At 43.2% G+C, this 11,350-nt stretch overlaps 1 pseudogene; it reads left to right on the top strand.

The window, feature by feature from the left end:
• The first annotated feature begins 213 nt into the window (after nucleotides 1–213).
• Nucleotides 214–11,350, top strand: part of LOC121923058 — a 51,680-nt pseudogene continuing 40,543 nt past the window's right edge.

Below are 11,350 nucleotides of genomic sequence, written 5' to 3'. Positions count from 1 at the left end.
TCACAGGGATAATCCCTCCCTTAACATCGAAAAAGATTCTGCGTACTTTCATGCTTTTTTTATTTCCCCCTTTTTTCGTATCCATGCTTAAACAGATGCTCTGGGAATGACTTAAGCTCCCCCCTTTGGCTGCCTCCTGGAGCACTATTCCTGGGAGTAAAGGCCCCTCCCCCCTCCAGCTCTGTTAGCCCAGAAGATTCCCTGTGGCCTTTGAGGCAACAGACAAACTCAGTCCCTCTTCTGAACATGGAAGCAAATAGATCTGTATGAAAAACAGGATCAGGAATTTGGAAAGCCATTTATCTATGTATTTTAGTTGGCAGTCCCCGAATGCAAGTGGCATAATGGCAGTAAACACATAGGCAAAAGGTTTTCCATTCTCTGACTCTTCCCCCAAAAGGATGTGCTGGCCCCCATTCCCCAGCTGCATCCTGCCTTCGGTTCCCCTCCCTTTGCAGTCTGGGGCAGGTGAGGGGCAGGAGGAGTCCCTCAGAAAACATCATTTCTCCTCCTTTGTCTCCCCAGCCCCAGGCACTGCCATAGCACCAGAGGACTAACCCAGATCTCTTCTTTCGGGCAGAAGAGAAAGAGCTGTCAGGCCTCTCTTCCCCCACATTCCTGACCTTCAAGGCTACAAGCAGATATCAAGGAGACCAAGTAAGAAAGCTATAAATTCTTCAGTTTCTCATAGATGAAATCATGAATTCTGCCAATGTAACGTCTTAAAAATTAAACAGCACACCCAGAGCTGCCTGGGCATCAGTTCCTTTCTCAGTTGGAGGCATATTGGCATGTGCAGTAAGTGACAAGCAGCAAACAGAGAGGAGACAAGCTCCAGATGCTCTAAGATGGCCAACTGTTTATTCAATGTTTAAAAAGCCCAACACATTTCAGCCACACTAAGCCGCCTTCAGGGGCTGATAACAAATATCACCCCTCCACATTTGCGGCTTTGACTTTTGTGGATTTGATTATTCACGGATTGTATTACAGTTGTCCCTCCATATTCGCTAGGATTAAGGGAACAAGACCCCCGTGAATATGAAAAAACTGCAAATAAGAAAAACACTGTTTTTACCTGAGAGGACACCATGAATCTTCTAGGTCCTCCAGTGCAACTCGTGGTCAATGTCCAACATACACTGACCATAGAATGGCACTGGAGTAGCTACAAATGGTCTTTCAGGGCAACTTTTATGTTAAAGTTGACCACAGAGTTGCACTGGAGGACCTAGACAGTCCTAGAGAGCATATTAATGAAATCCGTGAATAATCAAAGCCGCAAATATAGAGAGATGACTGTAGTATGTTCTCTCCAGGAATATCTAGGTCCTCCAGCGGAACTCTATGATCAATTTTAACCAAAAATTCCACTGAAGGACCTAGAGATTCCTAGAGAGAATACCCCATGAGGCATTTGTAGCTCCTCCAGCACAATTCTGTGATCAATGTCTGGCAGGTGTTGACCACAGAGTTGCACTGCAGGACCCATAGGTTCCTAGAGAGGTGTTCTCTTAGGTAAAAACATAAGGTTTTTGTTTTTGTTTTTTTGTTATTTGTGTTTCCACATTCATGGGGGTCTTGTGTCTCTAACCCCAGCAAATGTGGAGGGATGAGTGCACACTTAAAATATAGTATTTAAAAAAGATAGGACAACACTCTGCAAACTATGGCCCAGTACAGCCTGCTGGTTTGTGGCGGCCTGGGGCCAATTCTAGGGTTCCGGAGCGTGCAGCATCCACATGCTCTGGAACCCTAGCACTGACGGCGGCACCATCTTTACGCACCGCTGTCCACATGGTGCGCATGTCGATGATGTCACATGTGTGCAGCGTCCAAACAGCACAGCGCAGTGTGTGAGTGACATCACCATGACACCCCAGGGCGCAAATGGTGCCTTGGCAATGTCGTGGGAAGGAGCTCCATTTAGGAGCTCCTTTTTGGGGCAGATTGTTGTCATGGCCGTGCAGTTGCCACAGCAACAATCCAGAGGCCACTCCTTTCTTCTAATCTGTAGCGGCCTATGATATACAGATTATAGAGCTTATGCCCTTTGAGAGAAATATTCCATTATACCCATACAACTATGGACAATGTAATAAGGAGACCTTGGTTTGGGGAATTTATTAGCTCAAATAGAGAAGCAGTTTCTGTCCTATGTATATGAAGGTAGCCAAGGTAATAGGTCAACAGAGACAAGTTTTATGAAAACTGATTGCTGTTTATTATTCATACACACATAAGACAAGCATACACTCACACAATCACTCAAGAAAGAACTCAGGAAGATAGTGAGTTAGCATTGGACAGAGAACACGAGGCTTTCTAATGGCAATATTAACCTGTTTTGGTGGTGCTCTGGGTCCAGACTGATGAAGACTCAGCAACACGGAGGGGAAGGAAGGGAGGGGAAGTGAACTGGAACTATATCAGAACCCGACCGACAAGAAACCTGCCTGGATTCTAACACAGAACAGTGACAAAATATTTGAGGGACCTTAAATAAGGCAAAATCTTGCCTCGGGCGAAGAGTTGTTTACCACACTTCAAAGCAAAACCAAATCTACATATTAAAGATTGCTTGATCTATAGACAGTCTCCAAGGTGAGAATGGTCATCCAAGGTGAGAATGGTTCTGGCCTGGCAAGACATCCTGGCCTAAATCTGCCCCAAAGGTGTGAATGACTGTTTTCTGTTGGCAACTCCAATCTGAGCCCTTTGATCTATGTTTCAATAGTTTATGTGACCTGCTTGCCTTGCAGTCATGGAGAACTCTTATGTCATGTATCCCATCAGGCACTCTGCATAGGGTCATCAGAAGAAAAGTCATCCACCACATTCAGGATTTTAAGGCTTCAATGCTGGTAACAACCAACGTGTGTTTTTTGTTGGTTTGGGTTTCTGAGCCCATGACTGAGATTCCCACAGTTCTTGCCAACAAATGACTTAGGTGGAGATTAAAGAAGAACAACAAAGTTTCTGGAAGAGGAGACTTCTTTATAACTTCAAGCAGTAATGGCTCCTTATTTCTATAAATGTTATCACTGTATTGAATTCACAGCCACAGTTTTGTCATCATCTTGTCTAATGTAAGTTCAGGCTACATCTGCTCTTAGAGCCATTAAATCAATAAAAACTTCTTAAAACAACACTTAAGTAGGTCCCATGGACTCAATGCCTCCTTTTTTCAATAGAGTCACAAGTTTGGTCGATGAAGGGAAAACTGTGGGTGTAGCATATCCTCATTTCAATAAGGCCTTGAGATCCCTCAAAAACCAACCCAACCCCCCCCACCCCCTAGTACAGTGGGCCCTTGCTATCTGCTGGGTTTTGGTTTACGGAAACCCCCCCCCCCCACTTAGCCTAGATACTAAAATCGATTGGTTTTCAACTCCCATTAAATACAATGGCATAATAAAATTGTGTCTCTCTATAAAATGGCATAACCAAGGTTTGCTTTGGGGAATTTTATTTTTAAAAATATTTTCAGGCCATGGATGCTTGACTCTTGGGGAGGGGAACCATTGATATGGAGGGCTGACTGTAAAATGTGAGCTAGACAATGCAACCAGTACGTGAATTTGTAATTGGTTGACTGACTGAAGCCAAAGGGTGCTCAGCAATGGCTCTTCTTCATCTTGGTGGGAAGTGACCAGTGGGGTGCCACAGTATGGGTTGCTGGGCCTTGTGCTATTCCTCATTTTTGTACATGACTTGAATGATGGAATAGAGGGCATGCTTACCAAATTTGCAGGTGACAATTAGGAAGAATTACTAATGTCCCACAGGACAGGATCAGGATTCAAAATGACTTTAACAAATTAGAACAATATGAATTTCAGCAGAGAGAAATGTAGGATACTACACTTGGGCAGTAAAAATAAGATGCTCAGAATGGATGATGCCTGGCTTGATGGCGGTGCATGCAAAAAGGGATCTAGGCATTTTGGTAGACCACAGCAATGAATATAAGCCAGGAATGTGATATGGCAGCTAAGAAAACCAGTGTAATTAGGAGCCTCATGTCTAGACTGAAGAAAGTAATAGTACCACACTGTTCTGCTTTGATCAGATCTCACAAGGAATATTGTGTCCGGTTCTGGGTACCACAAGTCAAGAAGGATGTGGACAGGCTGGGGCATGTCCAGAGGAAGGTAACTAAAATGGTGAAAGGTCTGGAAACCATGCCCTAGGAGGACGAACTAGGGAGCTAGTTATGTTTTGCCTCAAGATGCGTAGGTTAAGGGATCATAGAATCATAGAATCGTAGAGTTGGAAGAGACCGCAAGGGCCATCCAGTCCAACCCCCTGCCATGCAGGAAATCCAATCAAAGCATCCCCGACAGGCCATCCAGCCTGTTTAAAGACCTCCCAAGGAAGGAGACTCTATCACCCTCGAGGGAGTTGTTCCACTGTCGAACAGCCCTTACTGTCAGGAAGTCCTCCTGTGTGTTGAGGTGGAATCTTTTCCTGGAGCTTGCATCCATTGCTCCGGGTCCTAGTCTCTGGCAGCAGCAGAAAACAAGCTTGCTCCCTCCTCAATATGACATCCCTTCAAATATTTAAACAGGGTATCTATCACCTCTTAACCTTCTTTTCTCCAGGCTAAACCTCCCCAGCTCCCTAAGGTGTTCCTCATAGGACATGGTTTCCAGACCCTTCACCATTTTACTTGCCCTCCTTTGGACACGCTCCAGTTTCTCAATGTCCTTTTTGAATTGTGGCGCCCAGAACTGGACACAATATTCCAGGTGGGGCCTGACCAAAGCAGAATACAGTGGCATTATTACTTCTCTTGATCTACACTATACTTTTATTGATGCAGCCTAAAATTGCATTGGCCTTTTTAGCTGCCACATCGCACTGTTCACTCATGTTCATGGTCCACTTGGACTCCCAGATCCCTTTCGTGTGTAGTTTCATTCAGCCAGGTGTCCCCCATCCTATATCTGTGCATTTCATTTTTCTGCCCTAAGTGCAATACCTTACATTTATCCATGTTGAAGTTCATTTTGTTAGCTTTGGCCCAGCTTTCTAGTCTATTCAGGTCTGAAGTATTAGCTATTCCTGCTAATTTGGTGTCATCTGCAGATTTGATAAGTATGCTCCCAATTCTGTCATTCAGGTCGTTGATAAAGATGTTGAATAGCACTGCCCAGGACAGAGCCCTGTGGGATGACATGATAGCCATGTTTAAATATTTCTATGGTTGTCATATTGAGGATAAAGCAAGCTTATTTTTTACTGCTCCAGATTTGGACACAGAGCAATGGCTTGAAGCTACAGGAAAGAGATTAGGAAAAATTTCCTGATGGTTAGAGGTGTTTGGAACACCCTGCCTCAGAGAGTGATGGGGTCTGTTTCTTTGGAGGTTTTTAAACAGAAGCTGGATGGTCATCTGTTGGGTCTGCTTTGATGGTGTATTTTCGCATAGCAGGGGTCAGACAGGATAGCCCTTGTGTTCTCTTCCTACTATGGTTCTATGAATGATGTCCTTGTTTGCTCTGAACACACCTGGGAGGGTCTTCCTTGACCTTTTGGAGGAGTGGGAGACTATTATTGGATGTCAGAAGGCAAACTTAGTCCTGAATGGCATGGAATGCAATTTAAAAGGGAACTCAATAGAAGAAGAGGAGGAAGAGAGCATTTCTGCATCTGGAAAAAACACCTCTTCCCCCCTTCCCTCCAACTTCCTGCATCTCTGGCAGGCTCCTTACAAAGATCTCTTGTACCCAAAGTACAAGAGCTTCAATTTAGTCATTTTTACTTCTAGTGAGAATTCAGTCTGGATTTACTCTCAGACCAATTTGTTTATCTTTGGTGATCCATGGATGCCTGTATACATTTCTGTACATGTTAACCACCTCCATTTGTACTTTCTTCAGGTTCTCAGAAGTCCAGGACAGGAATGATTTCAGACTTCTAGAGAGGAGAGTCTGTTGAATTCCTTCTCCATTGAAGAAACTGCAGGAAGGATGCCCTTGGAACAGGTGAACACTCGCCCCCTCCTTCTTGGGATTGATCTCTTGAGAAGGATCTGGAGGACCCCAAAACATTCCCTCTTAGTGTTTTTTTATTTCCACTCCCCAGATGTTATCCTCATACCTGCCATGTGGTTCATTTGGTCAGTTCGTCCTCCCATCATGCCCTTTCTTTGCCCCTAATAGTCAGGGTCAGGGGTGGTGCGCATGGGCTCCCTGCCCAATACTGGATCTCTCAGGCCTGTGAGCAGAGTTTATCCTATACCTGTATTAATGTTAGTCTGTGGCTTTTAGGCAGGGTTGGTGCCACCACTTTGGCAGCAACTGGTCTTGAGCCATCATGAAAAGCTGCAATTGCTAGTTATTTAATTTGTTTTGTTTTGTTTTTACTGTCAGGGATGGGAAGAAGTCCTTGTGCCAGAATAACTAAACAAAACTTACCACAGTAACAGGAATTAAAGGTAGTGAAAATCAAAAACATCTGCAGGACACTAGATAATAATAATAATAATAATAATAATAATAATAATAATAATAATAGGTTTTATTTATATGCCGCCCAGTCACTGGGAATCCGGGCAGCTTACAACAGAGGGGATAATAGACGGTTATCAATTAATAATAATTTGAAGGGTCCATGCAGATGAGTTCCCATGTGCTATATAAAATCTCTCTTTATAAGAGAAGGCTAATTCATCAGGGAGCCAGATTGCAGCCCTCGTCCACTACTCTTCACGATGCCGGGAGCTAATGATGAGAGACAGAGAAATATGAGGGCATTTTTTCTGTTGCAGGTGACCTTTGGGGATGTGGCTGTGTATTTCACAGAGGAGGAATGGGCATTGTTGGATCGGAACCAAAAATCTTTGTACAAGGAGGTCATGAATGAAAACTATGAGAATGTGTCTTCCCTTCTAGGTAAGAAACTTGAATCTTTTACCCTTCTAGGCTGAGCCAGGGCTCTTTGTAAACCATAATTCCACTTTAGATGCCATGGCAATGTCCTGTGGGATCCTGGTATTTGTAGTTTGTTGAGGAACTAGAGCTCTTTGACTGAGGATTCTAAATACCACTCCCTAAAGTGGAATCGTAGCTGTGTAACTGTGTAGTATGAAAGAGCCCCAGGTAGGACTGAGTTTTTTTGTTTTTCTGCATTCTCATCCAGCAGGGGCTTATTTTATACCCAAGATGAACATAATCCTCTATCTGATGACCTTGTGGACAGTTCTGTGGTTCTGTTTCATTTCAATAAATATGTTTGCAAAGCTTCTCTAGAGCTGATTTAACTGAGAAATCACAGGCAAAGAGATGAGATTCAGCTACTGTACATGTATACTAATAGCAGCTACATTTCTATACTGCTTCATACTGAATTATGTAGTCTCTAAGCCGTTTACAGCATGTAAGTTAATGGTAGGTACATTTCATGCTCTCCCAGCAATGCAGTCAGGCTCCCTATGTGTCTCTGGGGGTCACTCCTGGTATTCATTGTTCCTTTCTTTCCCCAACTTCACTTCCAGCTCCACAGACTAAGTTTTTTTTTCATAAAGAGCAGGATGAAGACCTGTGGATTATGGGAGACTTGCTAAGGGAGGGTGTACAAAACCTCCAGGGAGGCCCCTGCAGGATGTCTGTTGGGTGCATGTTTTGTGTAAAAACGGGGTGGAAAAATATCTTCTGGGAGCCACATGCAGCTCCTTAGGGCTACTGTGTGGCCATCAGCCTCCAGAGAGCTTTTATTACTTCTGTTTTCTCCAATTCCCACCAAATTCTTCTAAGGGAGCACAGGGGGAGGAATTTGGCCACACATTTTTGGACCATTTTGGACCCCTTGGACCATTTTGGACGGGCCTTCATCTTGGAAAAAAGGCCTCTGCTTGATATAAAAGGCAGCAGAATTGTCCCCACATCTTCTAGAGGGCATTGGTAGATACTTAGGCCTGTTACAGACCGCCCAAAAGGGGTGGTCTCAGGCCGCTGCCGGTTGCAGCGCGGAGGAGTTGCAGCAGCCAAACCACGCAACTCCTCCGCGCTGCAAAGAAGGAGCGCGAAAATCGCACTCCTTCCGGCAACCCGGAAGAGAGGCCACAAGTGCCAAAGCGCGCACTCGCAGTGTCACTTCCAGGCCGTGACATGCGGACGCAGAGCGTCCGTTACGTCAAAATGGCGGCGGCCGTTCGGAACGGCCACCGCCATTTGTTACAGACTCTGTCCATAACAGGGTAAGGGGCATCTGGAAGAGACACCCCTTTTTAAAAATGGGACGTCCTAAGGATGTCCCTTATGGCAGTATGTAACCCGCCTTAGAGGCAACACATGTTTCAAATGTTGGTTGTTATCTGACTTTCGTTTCAACTTATGGCAAACCTAAGGCCTTTGCTCCTATTTGAGGCTGAGAGAGTGTGGCTTGCCCAACATTACCCAATTGGTTTCCATGAAGTCGAATAAGGATTCAAACCCTTGTCTCCAGAGTCATTTTGTTGTTAGCTGCCCTCAGAGCAGAACTCTCATGCCATAACAAACTACAGTTCCCAGAATTCTATATCATTGATCCATGGCAGTTAAAGTGGTGTCAAACTGGATTATTTCTTGCAGAGCGGATGCAGCCCATATTGCAGATTTTTGAGCATAATGTTATTTGCGTGGGAAATGACTGCTATTTGTCTATAGCAGTTGCAGTCTTTTGTGTTTCGTTTTTGTGGGTGGGGATGAATATTAAATCTTTCCAGTTTGTTGGTCACCATTTTGTTTTCCCTATCTGTGGCATATTTTGGCTAACACTAGATTTGATACTGTTTGTGTGGATTGTATCACTTCAAATGGAATATAATCTGTTCCTTCTTATTTATTCTTCCCAATTTCTCTTACTGCAACTTTTACCTCCCTTTCTAGAATCTGGAATTCATCTTCGTATGCTTCTTCATTTTTAATCTCCTTTAAATACTCTTCTGTGTATTGCAGCCAATGTTTTATTATTTTCTTCTTGGTCTTGTATGTTCTTCTTATCATAGAGCATCCCGGCCTTTTGTTTGAACTTCCCTTTGAATTTTGTTATCTCATGGAAGAGACCACTTGTTCTTCCTTTTTTGTTACTGTCTTCTATTTCTCGGCATTGATTATTACAGTAGTCGTTCCTGTCCTTGTGCGCTAGTGATGGAATAGTTACATTTATGGTTCTCTTTTTCTTCCTATCTCCTTTTTGTTTTGCTTCTTTTTTCCTTTACTGCTTGAAGCCTTTCTTCTGTTATTCATTGTCTTCTCTTTCTTTTTGGATACCAAAAGTGTCTCTTTACATTCTTCCTTGATTACATCCCTGGCTTCTGACCATAGATCTTCTGGTCCTGGTTGATTAGGCTTAATAGTGCAAATCAGTCTGTAAGTTCTGTTGAGATACTGTTCAGATCATATTTTGGTATGGTGACTGTTTTTTGTTTTGTTTTGTTTTGCTTTGTTTTTGCTTTCTTCTTCAGCTTTCCTCTAATTTTGATGTAAGTAGTTCATGATTGGTACCAAAGTCTGCACCTGGTGTAGTTCTGGCTGCAAGAATAGAACCTTTTCATTTTGCTTCCAATTATAGTCTATCTGATTTTTGTATTGATTTTCTGGTGATGTCTTTGTCTACAGTCTCCTTTCTGGTTGTATGAAGCAGGTATTTGCAATTAATAGATTGTTGGTTTCGAAAAATGCTATCAGTCACACTCCTACTTTATTTCTTATGCCTAGTCTGAATCTGCCTCCTGTTCTTGACTCTTCTTTCCTGCCTATTTTAGCATTCCAGTCACTTATGATTATTTTGAAGTCCTGTGTTGGTGTATTGTCAATTTCTTCCTGGACTTCATAGAGTTTCTTCTTCCCCTGCTTCTGTAGTTGACACATATACTTGGATTATGGTAATATTTATAGGTTTACCTTGGAGCCTAATTGACATGATTCAGACTGCATTGTGTCCTTTGATTGCCTTTGCTATATTTCTCCTTAATATCAAAGCCACCCCATTTCTTAGTGGGTTTTTTTATTTCCTGAGTAGAACACTGTGTAGTTCTCTGAGTCAGACTCATTTCTGTCCATTTTAGCTCACTCACTCCTAGTATAGGTATGTGTGTGTGTGTGTGTGTGTGTGTGTGTGTGTATATATATATATATATATATATATATATATATATATATATCCCTCCTCTCCCTACGGATTGAGGCGGGAGAACAACACAAGTATAAAATTACAATTAGTTAAAATACATTCTCAAAACAAAAAGAAAAATTTAACACACATCAAAAACCTGTACATATGCAATATCAATATCTGATTCCCCATACATGTTCCGAGTGGAGTGTCATCTTAAAGCTGTTATAGCAGGTCTGGGGGATAGGCTCACCGAAAGAGATCTGTCTTAAGTGCCTTCTTGAAGGCATCTAAGGTGGTAATAAGACGGATCTCCTCTGGCAAGCCGTTCCACAATTTGGGAGCCACCACAGTGAATGCTCTGTGGAAAGTAGATCTTAATCTGGTCCTTGGGTAATCTAATAGATTCTTCCCTGTTATACTGAGAGTGCGGAGCAGATTGTGTAGGGAGAGGCGTTCCTCTAAGTAACTCAGGCTCAAGCCATGTAGGGCTTTAAAGGTAATAACCAACACTTTGTACTGCACCCGGAAACTAATCGGGAGCCAGTGAAGAGATCTTAAAACTGGTGTTATATGGTCAGACCTAGTTGTACCGGTGACCAATCTGGCTCCCGCATTTTGTACCATAGAATCATAGAATAATAGAGTTGGAAGAGACCACAAGTGCTATCCAGTCCAACCCCCAGTCATGCAGGAAATCACAATCAAAGCATCCCCGACAGATGGCCATCCAGCCTCTGTTTAAAGATCTCCAAGGAAGGAGACTCCACTACACTCCGAGGAAGGAGTGTGTTCCACTGTCAAACAGCCCTTACTCTCAGGAAGTTCCTCCTAATGTTGAGGTGGAATCTCTTTTCCTGCAGCTTGCATCCATTGTTTCCGGGTCCTGTTCTCTGGAGCAGCAGAAAACAAGCTTGCTCCCTCCTCAATATGACATCCCTTCAAATATTTAAACTGGGCTATCATATCACCTCTTAACCTTCTCTTCTTCAGGCTGAACATCCCCAGCTCCCTTATCGTTCCTTGATACAAAGGTAGCCCCATGTAGAGGAGCGCGTTACAGAAATCAAGATGAGAGATTACCAGTTTAGCCACTCCATTTCCTTTTTTTACTGCTTCTAGCTTTGCCTGGCTCATGTTTCTCACATTCCAAATTCCTATATCTGTGGTGCAGCTTTGAACATGTTTTGCCTTGTTAAACGTATCTGCTGTTTGGCTCCCTATCTTTGAGTTTTTCTGTGCCTGTGAT

This window comes from Sceloporus undulatus, chromosome 2 (assembly GCF_019175285.1).
Source record: "Sceloporus undulatus isolate JIND9_A2432 ecotype Alabama chromosome 2, SceUnd_v1.1, whole genome shotgun sequence".
In the NCBI taxonomy this organism is placed as follows: domain Eukaryota; kingdom Metazoa; phylum Chordata; class Lepidosauria; order Squamata; family Phrynosomatidae; genus Sceloporus; species Sceloporus undulatus.
Note: the sequence above shows the minus strand (reverse complement) of the source record. Positions and strands in the feature narration are given on the sequence as shown.